This window comes from Balaenoptera acutorostrata, chromosome X (assembly GCF_949987535.1).
Source record: "Balaenoptera acutorostrata chromosome X, mBalAcu1.1, whole genome shotgun sequence".
NCBI lineage: Eukaryota > Metazoa > Chordata > Mammalia > Artiodactyla > Balaenopteridae > Balaenoptera > Balaenoptera acutorostrata.
The window spans coordinates 113,053,564-113,067,182 of record NC_080085.1 but is presented as its reverse complement, the minus strand read 5'-3'; the positions used below and the strand labels follow the sequence as shown (position 1 = coordinate 113,067,182).

At 39.2% G+C, this 13,619-nt stretch overlaps 1 protein-coding gene across 2 annotated transcripts in view; it reads left to right on the top strand.

The window, feature by feature from the left end:
• The first annotated feature begins 4,418 nt into the window (after nt 1-4,418).
• The window catches only part of ZNF280C (zinc finger protein 280C), a 56,284-nt gene continuing 47,083 nt past the window's right edge, over nt 4,419-13,619 (top strand). For both annotated transcript variants that reach the window (XM_007180969.2, XM_057539017.1), the window contains exon 1: nt 4,419-4,543. The gene's annotated coding sequence lies outside the window, so the exon portion shown is untranslated. The remainder of the gene's footprint in view (nt 4,544-13,619) is intronic.

Genomic DNA, 13,619 nt, shown 5'->3' with positions numbered 1-13,619 from the left:
AAGAACGTGAATTTCTTAAAAACAAAAAAAAACTCGCCAGGTCCAAAATGGCATTCATTTAAGAAAGAACAATTCAGTCCTTCACCATTAATAATGATGCTAGCTATAGGTGTTTTATAGATGGCCTTTATTCATTTGAGGAAGTGCTTTACTATTTCTAATTTTCTGAAAATTTTAATTATGAATGGACATTGGATTTTGTCACGTGCTCCTTCTACATTTATTGAAATGACTGTATAGATTTTCTCCTTTACCCTGTTAATATGGTGAATTACATTGGTTGATTTTGGATGTTAAATTAACCTTGCATTCTGGAATAAACCCTACTTAGCCTTCAAGTATGACTCTTTTTATATACTGTTTTATTTGGTAATGTTTTGTTAAGGATTTTTGCCTTTATATTTCTGAAGGATATTGATCTGTGATTTTCTTTTTTATAATATCTTTTTCCTGTTTTGGTATTAAGGCTATACTAGCCTTATAAAATGAGCTAGGGCATAGAAAGGCTTAACTAGAATCTTAGAGGCGTAGTTGATTAAACATGTTTTTTCCCACCAAAATTTATGACAAGAGTGACTTTTTCTTAATAAAAGATTCATTCGACTTACTCTATTGCACTTATTCTACATGAAGGCAGCATTGTTTGATATTCCCGTTATTTGATATGTCCCCCAGAATCTCTGATCCCAGTATCTACTATCTATTCAGTCATTCATTCATTCAACATATATTTATTGAACATCTAAAGAGATAAGTCAGTCTAATGGCTTAGATTCCAGATGCTAGAGCAGGAATGCCTGGGTTCAAATCCTGGCTTTATCACTTTCTAGTTGTACGACTGCAAACAAAGTACTTACCATCTTTGTGCCATCTGTAAATGGGGATAAAAAGAGTACTTTCCCGATAGAATTGTTGTATTGAATAATTAATATTATAAAGTACTGAGAACAGTGCTTGGCACACACTAAGTGCTATATAATTTTTTATAATTTTTTCATTACAATTGTAATCATTACTATATACCCAGTGCCTCTACTGCTACTTCTCCTTTCTTTCTTGCATTCAGTTTCTTCCATTCACTAAAATGTTCTGAGAGGGCATTTTCTCTAGAAGGCCCCACTCATAATCAGCATACATTACTGGGAACTTTGGTTAGTCTATCAGATATACTGCTTGACATCTTTGTTTTATTCATGGGATGAGAAACAAAACAGGGAAGTTTTAATGTGGGACCATTGAGTAAAAATAGGAAGAGCATTAGACTGGGAATAGGGAAGCCTAGGTTCTAGTACTTGCCCTGCCATTTTTCTCTTGTCCTTTGTGTGATATTGGACAACTCTTTTTAACCGTTCTAATTTTCTGTTGACTCATCTTCAAAATTAGTTGGTTGGCCTAGAACAGTAGTTTTCAAATGTTTATTATTTATTTTATATCAGTGGAAACTTTTCTTCACATAAATATTAGGTAGGAGTTCAAAATATAAACATGGAGTTGCTCCTTTGGTTAAAAAGAAGATGAGGCGCTTCCTGAGGCACCTCTTAGTTAAGCACTGGGCCACAGGCATTGAAACCACAGAATTTAATCAGTGTTGTGTTGGTAAATCAGTTCTCCTAGAACCAGTGAGCCCTGATTAGTCATTTTCCTACCATGGCCAACTTTCAAGGGTTAAAATTTGCCATACTTTTCTGTGTGCAACCACTCTTTAGGAGCAAAACCAGTCCATTAGCCCAGGTCAGTCAGTTACAATAGCTACCTAGCAAAGAGCAAGTCTCTGAGGGTTATGCTAGAGATAAGTAAGGTTTCAGAGAAAAATAAGGGCAAGAGATAAGAATAAAAAGAAATAGAATGAGACACTTTCTGGAGAAGGCAAGCTCAGGTAGGTATCATAAACACACAAAGGCATCATGAATTTCCAGGGAACTGGAGTGTGTTGGCAGTAGGGGAAGAAACATGGAAAGGGAAGAAGGAAAAGGAGTAGCAGACAAACTTGTTTCACAGTGTCACCGTTTTGCTTAGAAATGGCCTTTTTTTAACCAGTGGAGGGAAATGGAATCAAGGGTATCCCACAAAAGATGCAACACTCACATGTTTTTCTACTTGAGTTTGGAATAATTTTTTATCTTCATTTGAATATATGTCTGTATCTCAATAGAGAACTATATCTCAATAAAGCTGTTTTTTGAAGTCTTATACACCAATGTTCACAGCTGTATTATTTATAATAGCCAAAAAGTGGAAATAACCCAAATATCCATCAGCTGAAGAATGGATAAACAAAAATTGGTATATCTATACAATAAAATATTATGCAGCCATAAAAATGGAATGAACTACTGATACATGCTATACTACATAGATGAACCTACCTCAAAAACATTATGGTAAGTGAAAGAAGCTAGACACAAAAAGCTGCATACTGTGATCCTGTTTATGTGCAATGTCCAGAACAGGCAGATCTGTAGAGACACAAAATTGATAAAAAGATGATAAAAAGTTATTCCAAACTCAAGTAGAAAAACATGTGAGTGTTGCATCTTTTGTGGGATACCCTTGATTCTATTTCCCTCCACTGGTTAAAAAAGGCCACAGGGTGTGGGTAGGAGGGAATTGGGAGTGGCTGTTAACAAGTATGGGGTTTCTTTTGGGGGATGATGGAAATGTTCTGATTGAACAGTGGAGATGGTTACACAATATTGTGAGTATATTAGAAATCACTGTATTTACACTTTAAAATGGTGTATTTTTATGTTAACTTATCTCAATTAAAAATTGCCCACAAAAGGCTATACAGGAGTAAAGCCTGGTGAATGGTGGTCCTGGAAAAAAAAAGAACACGTGGACAGTTAAGTCAAGAGAACCAAAAGAGTGGTTTCCTAGAAGCTTGGGGAGGAGTTTTAAGGATAGAGTAGTCAAAATCATCCAAACAATTTCGCTTGTGCTGATTCCATTCTCACCAGGTGTCCTTTTTATTATAATTTGGCTTCTCATGTACATTTCCTTTTGAAAGAAAATTTGCTGACCAGAGTTTTCCAGTCTTCTTGGCTGTTACATTTTTCCTGAAAAAAAGAATAAATTGGATTGGAATTTTGGTTTGTTTTATAAACAATTTCTGGTCCTCCCTCTGAGGCAGATTGACTCTCCCTCCTCCTGATTTTAGTTCAGATGTGCAGGCTCATGACACTATACACAGAATTTGAGAGAAATTTTATTACTCAAGGGACCCCCCCCACGGAAAGCAGGGGGGCCAATATGGTTAGGACTGTCTTGAGAGAGAGGCAGAGGGAGTGTGTTGGGCCTTTATAGTCTTTAGGCAGGGGACTGGGGGAAAGCACTCCCTCATTAGCTATTGGTTTGCAAGTTTTAAATTTCCCACCTGTACCAAAGGAGGAGTCAGGCTGGAGAGTTGCGAGTTTGAAATTTCCCACGAGGGTGAAGGCGCCAGGACTGTAAATTTGCTAGTTTTAAGTTTGCTACTGACAACATGGAAGAGGGAGCTGGGCTTTCTTATCAGCCTGTCCAGAAGTGGGGAGCAATCTATGAATACTTTAAGATTTTTGAACTTTAAACTTTCCATGTTTGTTATTTTGATTATTCTCTGTCTATCAGGGCCAGTAGCAAAGAGCAGTATAGGTGAGAAAGAAGAAGCTAGCTCAAATAGAAGAATTGGTAGAGTTCAGTGGCTGATTGAACTTACATGTGTGTTAAGGAACTACTGAGGCAAGATTTTAAGTCTTGAGAGGAGGAACACTAGTGCCATAGACCTTGTGAGGAAAGTTGGGAGAGAAAATTTTCTATACTGTTTATTACACATTGTTTAGAATATGTTTGTGCAAGCAGTATCTTGCAAGTGTTTTTCTTGTAAATGTATTTTTTTCTTAACATTTTAATAACTATTATAGACAACTATATGACCGGGTTAGGAATAACAGAGATGCAACCAAAATCATATTTTTAAAAACAAATTTAGTAAAATTGACCAATTATTTAAAATAACCTGATTTTTATTCCTTTTACTCATCTGATTTATGTCTTCACCTCTTGGGTACAGTGTTTTTTTTAAATTGGTGCTTCTAGCCCTTAAACACTGGGAGGACCCAGAATTCACGTTTCCATGTGCTCACATTTCATGTGTAGCCCTGATTTCGGGATTGCAACACGGGTTAGACAGTGGTCTGGCCGAGGAGATAGGCATCAGCCCAGACCCTCGCCCTGACCCGCGGAATGTGGCCCACAGCCCACCACCCGCAGGCAGAGCACCGCTGCCTTCGAGAATGTGTAAGGCCGCGCACATGTCGGCGCCCGCCCTCCCTGGTCAGTTAGAAAAGAAACCCGGATGTTTGGGGGGCGGGGGAGAAGCTGGCGTCTACCCATGAATCAGCGCGCGTAGCTATATATTTCTGCCCTCTTCTGAGGCGCTCATTCCGCGCTGAGAGTCGCCCCAGGCTGTGGCTGTGGCTGCTGCCTAGTGTTTTCACGCTCCTCCCTTTCCTCCTCCTCTTTCTCCTCCTCCGAGTTCCAGTCAGGCCGACCTGCTCCGCTCGCGGTAAGTGCCCCCCGCCCCCGCCTGCGCCGCGCGGAAGCAGGCAGGGGCTCTCCCGCGAGGCTATGGCCACCGTACTCTGAGGGCAGCTGAGGTGGCCCGGCCGTGAGGACTGCAGGTCGAGGGTCTGGATGCTGGCGTGCGTCGCCAGGATGGCCCAGGGCGCGGGGGAGGGGACGGACTTGGCGGCGCGGTGGCGAGTGGGCCACCATCTTGCACCAGCCGGGCGGGGGGAGGCATCTCGGAAAGGTAGTTGGTTGGTGGCAGCGTTTGGCGTTTGGCGGCCTGAGGGCCGGGGCCGCCCGGGTTGCCACTGCTGCCTCCTCACCTTCCGGGGCCTATGTGTCGCTTGGTCCCAGCCTGGTTTTGGCTTTTCTTTCTGGAGGCAACTCCCTTTGGTCTTTTGTATATATGATGCCGATGTTTGGCGAGACCCGCCCATCCCCATGGCTCTTCAGTCATGGGAATAGAGACCAGAGAGGGTTCCGAACTTTCTGGCCTCAGGGCCTCTTGGGCCCCTCCTTTCTGTCCTGATTCCACCCCCCCCCACACACACACCCAGGTTACTGGTCATTCAGTGCTCACACCCTTGTTCTTGCCACAGGGACTTCGCTCCTCCGTCATAGAAATCGTGCTCCATTCCGTTATTGTCTAGAGGAGAAGAGCCCTAAGGAGAAACGTGGAGTTAGAGACACAGTTTTTTAAGTGATCTTTGCAGGTTTTACTTTGAGACGGAAAAAATTATCTCATTCTGAGGTTTTATCCTTCTCTAGACACGGAGGGAGTTCCTCTTATGTCAAGTTTTAATGCTTTTTTTAAAAAGGAGAAATCAGAGGAGAAAATGTCAAGTGAACCAGCTTCTACAAGCACAGGGGGTCTACATCCAAGGAATTCTCTTTGTTTGCAAAGATTTTTTAATCTGTGAACTTATATTTTGCTTTTATTATTTTCAGGTTTGAACTGTGATTTTTAATGCCTTTTAGTGCCATTAAACATAAAATTAAAACAAACAGTAGAGTTTTAACTACAGAAGTCTGGTCTTAGCATTTGTGATGTGTCTTGCTTTGGGGGGGTTACAGTGAAAACTCAAACTGTCTCCTTAAGCAGAAACTTTACTAAGTCTATGAAGACACTGGGTTGCTTATAAAATTAAGGCTGTGTGCCCTTGATGTTTTAACATTTGTACAAGTCCCACTGCAGTTGTATCTTGCATTTGTATATTTCATGGCTATCACCTCTTTTGAGGTGGGCTGTGGGGTGTTGAAAGAACTGTTTAGGTGAGGAAACAGCCTCAAGGAGGAGACTTTACCGAGGTCATGTGGCTAGGAGTGATAGAACCAATTCTCGAACCTAGGTCTTCTGACTCCTCACCCAATGCTCAGTTCACTATATTATGATTCATTTTTTATGAGAGTGAGTTGGTCAAGGAGAATAAGCATGGAGACTCACCTAAAATATATAAGTAACACTTTTCAATTCTCTTTTCCTTTATACTTAAAATATTTAAGACTTCATATCAACACAACATTGTAAATCAACTATACTTCAGTAAAATATTTTTAAAAGATTTCATATCTTTTCAACTTTTTTAGTATTTAAATAATATTGTTATTATTTCCAAACATGTTGAAAAGTTGAAAAAAGTTCTACGTTGAAGGGGTCCAAATTTCAGCTTCTTCTCTTCAACCCCTTTTCCCCAGTTACGTTTTCTAGTCCAAGCTGATTTTTTCAGCCCAGGGTTTTACTTCTCAGCATCAGCTTTCTTAGTGGAAGAGGAGAGTAAGGGGAAAGGATATATAATTCTGTACCTCCTCTTCTATCCAATTTGTTTTCTTTATTCAAGAGGACATTTAGAACCATACCCAAATTTTTCTGTTGTTCTTGTTACACCAATTGGACAGGGGCAATACCTAAATGAACAGCAATTTTTGTGAATAGAAAGTAACCCATAGTTTTAGTGACAGATAGGATATTGGAAATTTATATTGAAAATGTGTTTTATTTCAAAAGTGACTTTTCAAAGATCAGAAATATTTGACATATTGACTAATTAAATACGTAGCCCTGAATATTTTTTCTTCTTGCTTCAGAGAAGGACTTAAAATATATATGATTTTCAGTCAGGTTGTTTTAAATAATGACCCCAGAAGACTTGTTTTACTCAGTAATTTGTATCAAACATGTGTCTAGACTTTTTAAATTCATTCATTGCAAAGCAGTTTTCTTTTAAGGAGTGTTTTGTTTTTTTTTTTAATTATTTATTTATTTATTTATTTATTTATTTATGGCTGTGTTGGGTCTTCGTTTCTGTGTGAGGGCTCTCTCTAGTCGTGGCAAGTGGGGGCCACTCCTCATCACGGTGCGCAGGCCTCTCACTATCGTGGCCTCTCTTGTTGTGGAGCACAGGCTCCAGACGCGCAGGCTCAGCAATTGTGGCTCAGGGGCCCAGCTGCTCCGCGGCATGTGGGATCCTCCCAGACCAGGGCTCGAACCTGTGTCCCCTGCATTGGCAGGCAGATTCTCAACCACTGCGCCACCAGGGAAGCCCTTAAGGAGTGTTTTTAATAATACTCAGTATATCAGGAAAAGTAGTCATCCCTATGTACCATCTGGGTCCAATAGACAATTTTTATTTCATCTTTTATATTTTAAGTCATTTTAGAAATAATTTACATAAGAATAAAGAAATAGTGAAACCAGTTTTATTAGATATTTAATGTGTTTAGACATGGTGTACTTCTTTGTATATACTTAGAAGAACAAAAAAATACATTCCAGAAGCTGATAAAGGAATCCAGTTGTCTTTTATTAAGACAGATATTAAAGACATTTGCAAAAATGTAAATCATTGTCATTCTTCTCCTTAAATTTTTTGTTTTTGAAATTGGTTATTTTAATTAAAAATATTTATATGGACATGTAATGGGCTTATTATTACTTTAAATAAATTAATATATATTAAATTTTTTCTCAGTTTCAATTTCTAATATGGTAAGTATCAGTAGATATAATCCACATAAACAGGAGGCTCATTGGGGTCCTCAGTAAGTTGTAAGAATGAAGAGTGGACCTGAGCCCAAAAAAGTTTGAGAACTACTGATCTGGTGTTCTTTATTTGTGACAGTATTTTAACAGTTCTATACATGAACTAGAATTTTGTTTCTTTTTAGTGCTTATATTCATCAACTTGTGTGATTTTCAGTAAAGAAGGAAAAGTTGAGCAAAATAATGCAAAGTATTGTGCAGTAATTTTTCATGTGCTTCATTTAACCTTCCAGTAGTGCTGCAAGGAAGGTATTACTGTTTTCATTTTACAGATAGAAAAACTAAGTTCAAAGAGGCCAGTTAAATATCCTATACGTTTGGCAACCAGAAAGTGGTAGACTTCAAATTCCCACTCAGTTATTCAGCCCCTATGTCCAGTATTCCCATAATTGTGCTCCATGTTTTTACTTGATATTTTCCTAGTGGATCAGTTTTACTCCTATAAAATGTGAATTAATTAAGAATATATACTTCCTGAAGTTACTTTAGGAATTAGTGATTATAGAATATCTTATGAAGGGGACTTCCCTGGTGGCACAGTGGATAAGACTCCGTGCTCCCAATGCAGGGGGCCTGGTTCGACCCCTGGTCAGGGAGCTAGATCTCACATGCATGCCACAACTAAGAGTTCACGTGCCGCAACTAAAGAGCCCACCTGCCGCCACTAAGAGACGGTGCAACCAAATAAATAAATAATTTTTTTTAAAGAATATCTTACGAAACTTACTAAAACATTTATTATATAGTTTGTCTTTGAAAGGCCAATTATGCATTTGTCTTTCTTTTCTCCAGGTTATATCTTTTACATATCAATTACAATAAAAACACCTTATAGATAAAATCTTTACCCTGAATATGATCTAAAAATTACTTTGCAGAAAGTAAATTTTATTAGAGGGGTGGTCCATCCCAAGAGCTAATTTTAAAATGTTTTAAAATATAGACAATCTTTGCAAAGTATTATGCTGATGAATTTTAAATCTTAGCGTCAACTAGCTATGTTCTACATATAGATGAAGTATGAAAGTCAACAGACAAAAGTTGAAAACTTATATTAGGGGGGAAATAGTAGAATTATTAAAGATCTGCTCAAAATGTACCTGGACTTCATGTGTTCAGGCTTTCAAAAAAATAAAAAATTTCCACAGTATAAAAACTTCTTGGACAAAGAAAAGATGATGAGTCTATATTTTTCTTCTAAATTATATGTGATTTGTTCCCAAAACCTGGTTTGAGAGTTTGAATTGTTTAGGTGCCAGTGAAATTGTCTAAGAAACCAAGGTATAATCCAGTGTTTCTTGGATTTGAGTACGGTACCAATTAATTCCTATTATAAGGAAAACATTTTCACAGACACCCTCTTACTTAAAATGTTCAAATATTCTTAGAGTTCTTGTACAGTCATAAAACAAAATAATCAAAACTGCAAAATCAATGCCATTCGAATCAACTTTAATACATTGAATAATGTATTTTGGTGAAACAAAGTCACTGACTACTTTTTTTGAGTTTTTCATATCCATGATTCATATCTATCTAAACAGTAGCAAGATTTTTCTGTTTAAACTTTATCAATACCTTCATTTCTCTGGCTAACCATAAATACTGTCATTTTCCTTGCATTTAGTACAAATGCATCATTTAGATATTCCCTCCCTCTGTTCTTTTATTATTAGCCAGCAGCAGTAAAAGTGATAGTACTTGATGACAATGCAGTAGTAAATACAGACAAAAACATGAGTAGTGGTATGATCCAACAGTTCCTCTTCTGAGTATTTATCCAGAGGAAACAAAAACACTAACTCAAAAAGATATCTGCACCCCCATGTTCATTGCAGCATTATTGTAATATAATGTTATAATATTATTGTAATAGTCAAGACATGGGAAAACCTAAGTGTCCATCTTTGGATGAACAAATAAAGAAAATGTGGAATACTATTCAGCCATAAAAAAGAAGGAAATCCTGCCATTTGCGACAGCATGGATGGACCTTTAGGGCATTATGCTAAGTCATACAAAGAAAGACAAATAACATATAATCTCACTGGTATGTGGAATCTTTAAAAACACACACACACACCTCATAGATACAGAGAACAGATTGGTGGTTGGGGGATGGGGGGGACAAAATTGGGTGAAGGTGGTCAAAAGGTACAAACTTCCAGTTATAAAATAAGTCCTGGGGATGTAATATAGTGTGGTGACTACAGTTAATAAGACTATTGTGGACTTCCCTGGTGGCACAGTGGTTGAGAATCTGCCTGCCAATGCGGGGGACACGGGTTCGAGCCCTGGCCCGGGAGGATCCCACATGCTGCGGAGCGGCTAAGCCCCTGCACCACAACTGCTGAGCAACCCCCGCTCCCCACAACTAGAGAAGAGCCCGCACACAGCAACGAAGACCCAATGCAGCCAAAAATAAATAAATAAAAATAAATTTATAAAAAAAAAAGACTATTGTATATTTGAAGGTTGCTAAGAGAGTAGATCTTAAAAGTTCTCATCACAAGAAAAAAAATTGTAACTATATGTGGTGATGGACGTTAACTAGACTTACTGTGGTGATCATTTTGCAGTATGCACATATATCAAATCATTGTGCTGTACACCTGGAACTAATATAATGTATGTCAGTTATATCTCAGTTTTTTAAAATGTGAGTACTGAAATTATGTGACTGAGCTTAGTTATAAGGTAGTCATTCAGATGATCCTTGGAGTATGCTTATGTTAATTTTTTAGATAGCAAAACAATGTATTGTTTTAGAGCTTTCTTGTACCATCTGGAATATAAGTATTTTCCCAGAGGTCTGTTAGTTTCAAAAATGTTGGGGTGGGCTTCCCTGGTGGCGCAGTGGTTGAGAATCTGCCTGCCAATGCAGGGGACACGGGTTCGAGCCCTGGTCTGGGAAGATCCCACATGCCGCGGAGCGACTAAGCCCGTGAGCCACAACTACTGAGCCTGCGCGTCTGGAGCCTGTGCTCCGCAACAAGAGAGGCCGCTATAGTGAGAGGCCTGCGCACCGCGATGAAGAGTGGCCCCCGCTCTCTCCGCAACTGGAGAAAGCCCTCGCACAGAAACGAAGACCCAACACAGCCAAAAATAAATATAAATAAATAAATTTATTAAAAAAAATGTTGGGGTAATTTGTTGGAAAGTGTATTATTAATCTTGAATGTAAATACCAGAAACTTAACTCAAAGTAGTTTGACCAGAAATGAACAATTATTCCCTCTCTTAACTGAAAAGTTCTAGTAGCTACTTTGCCTCCAAGCATGGCTTAGGTGTTTAAATGGTAGCAAAAGAACCTGAATGTCTCCCTGTCCTACCCTCTTTTTCTCTACTCCATAATCTTATGGTTTTGCTATTCTCTTTGTTGGCGTCTTTCTTAGGTAGTCTTTCTCCACATAGGGACTTCCATCACCACCAGGCTTATATCCTACCAGCTTATTATATGCTTAACAGCTTTATTGAGCTATAATTCACATAGCATACAATTCACCCATTCAATGTACAATTCAATGATTTTAGTACATTCACAGTGTTGTGCAACCATCACTACAATCAATTTTAAAACATTTTCGGACTTCCCTGGTGGTGCAGTGGTTACGAATCTGCTTGCCAATGCAGGGGACACGGGTTCAAGCCCTTGTCCGGGAAGATCCCACATGCCGCGGAGCAGCTAAGCCCGTGCACCACAGCTACTGAGCCTGTGCTCTAGAGCCCATGAGCCACAACTACTGAAGCCCAAGCGCCTAGAGCCCGAGCTCTGCAGCAAGAGAAGCCACCGCAGTGAGAAGCCTGCACACCACAACAAAGAGTAGCCCCCGCTCACCGCAACTAGAGAAAGCCCGCGTGCAGCCATAAATAAATAAATAAATAATTTTTTAAAAACCAAAAAAAAACCTTTTAGTCACCCCGTAAAGAAACCCCATACCCATTAGAAGTCCCTCCTTATTTTCCCGCAACCCTCCCAGCCCTAAGCAGCCACTACTCTACTTTCTGCCTTTATGGATTTGCCGTTTCTGGACATTTCATATAAATGAAATCATACAGTATGTGGTCTTTTTGACTGGTTTCTTTCATTTAGTATAATGTTCTCAAGGTCCATCCATCCATTTTGTAGTATATATCAGTACTTCATTCCTTTCTATGACAATATTATTCCATTGTATAGATATATCACATTTTGTTTCTCCATTAATCAGGCATTTGGGTTGTTTACTTTTTGCTGTTATCAGTAATACTGCTATGGGGCTTCCCTGGTGGCGCAGTGGTTGAGAATCTGCCTGCCAATGCAGGGGACACGGGTTCGAGCCCTGGTCTGGGAAGATCCCACATGCCGCGGAGCAACTGGGCCCGTGAGCCACAATTACTGAGCCTGCGCGTCTGGAGCCTGTGCTCCGCAACAGGAGAGGCCGCGATGGTGAGAGGCCCGCGCACCGCGATGAAGAGTGGTCCCCACTTGCCACAACTAGAGAAAGCCCTCGCACAGAAACGAAGACTCAACACAGTCATAAATAAATAAATAAATAAATAAATAAATAAATAAAAGAACGTGAATTTCTTTAAAAAAAAAAAATAATAATACTGCTATGAACTTTCATCTACAAGTTTTTGTGTAGACATATGTGTTCAATTCTCTCTTGCTAGGAGTGGAATTGCTGGGTCATATGGTAACTTTAAGTTTGTGAGGAATTGCCAAAGTGTTTTCCACAGTGTCTGCACCATTTTATACTCCTACCAGCAGTGTATGAGGGTTCCAGTTTCTCCATATCCTTGCCAACACTTGTTATTGTCTGTCTTTTTGGTTATAACCATCCTAGTGGGATGGTTATATTTATTGTATCTATTACTTTTTAAAATATTTTATTTTGTGGTAAAATACACATAACATACAATTTACTATTGTAACTTTTAATCCTCTAATGTTTTTTTAAAAATTTTTGTAGAATTAACTCTTAAAAGATAGTTGAGGGCTTCCCTGGTGGCTCAGTGGTTGAGAATCTGCCTGCCAATGCAGGGGACACGGGTTCAAGCCCTGGTCTGGGAAGATCCCACATGCCGCGGAGCAACTAGGACCGTGAGCCACAACTACTGAGCCTGCGCGTCTGGAGCCTGTGCTCCGCAACAAGAGAGGCCGCGATAGTGAGAGGCCCGCACACTGCGATGAAGAGTGGCCCCCACTTGCCACAACTAGAGAGAGCCCTCGCACAGAAACGAAGACCCAACACAGCCATAAATAAATAAATAAAAAATAAAAATAAAAAAAAAGATAGTTGAATTTTAGATGTATAAAAGCTGAAACAAAATATATATATGTAAATTATAATTATTTATACACGCAGTCTCCAAAAACTGATCGGGTTGTGCTGGAAGAGGTCTTTCATTAGTCAGTTACTTGGAATTAGTCAGTTACTTGTCAATAGCTGAGGTGGAGAGTTCTTTTCCGCTTATTTTGGTGCCAGCTCTGAGTTGCAGAACCTAGAGACCCTCTGGAGTTGCTCTTACAGGGATTCTAAGATACTTCTTGCATATTTTGCTAGATATTCCATTTCTCTAACAGATGATTTAATGTCCCATGGAATTCCTTGCCTTGCCACCAGAACTGTTAGTTTTGGGGGGCCTCAGCTACCTTATTGGATAGCACAGCTTTAGACTGAAGTTGTGGTTCTAATGGCATCTGAGAGTGTTTATGAATGTACCAGTTGAGGCTCCTTGGTGGCTGCTATCAGCCTCAAAAGGTACCGCTGTAGTCATGGGCAGTGGATATGACTTGTTTATATAGACTACTTGAACATTTAGTACCAATTTAGGGTATTTGTACCAGTAGATATTGTATATGATCATTTAATAAAAGGATTCTATATGAGTCTCAAATGCTGTACAGTTGTGACTCTTAAAAAATGTTCTGTATTCTTCGTAGCAGTAGGTCCTTAATGCTGAGCAAGAATTGTCATGTATTTATCTACTTGACATATGCATTACCTTAATTCTCATTTAGGGACAAGCAATAACTATTCAAATAATT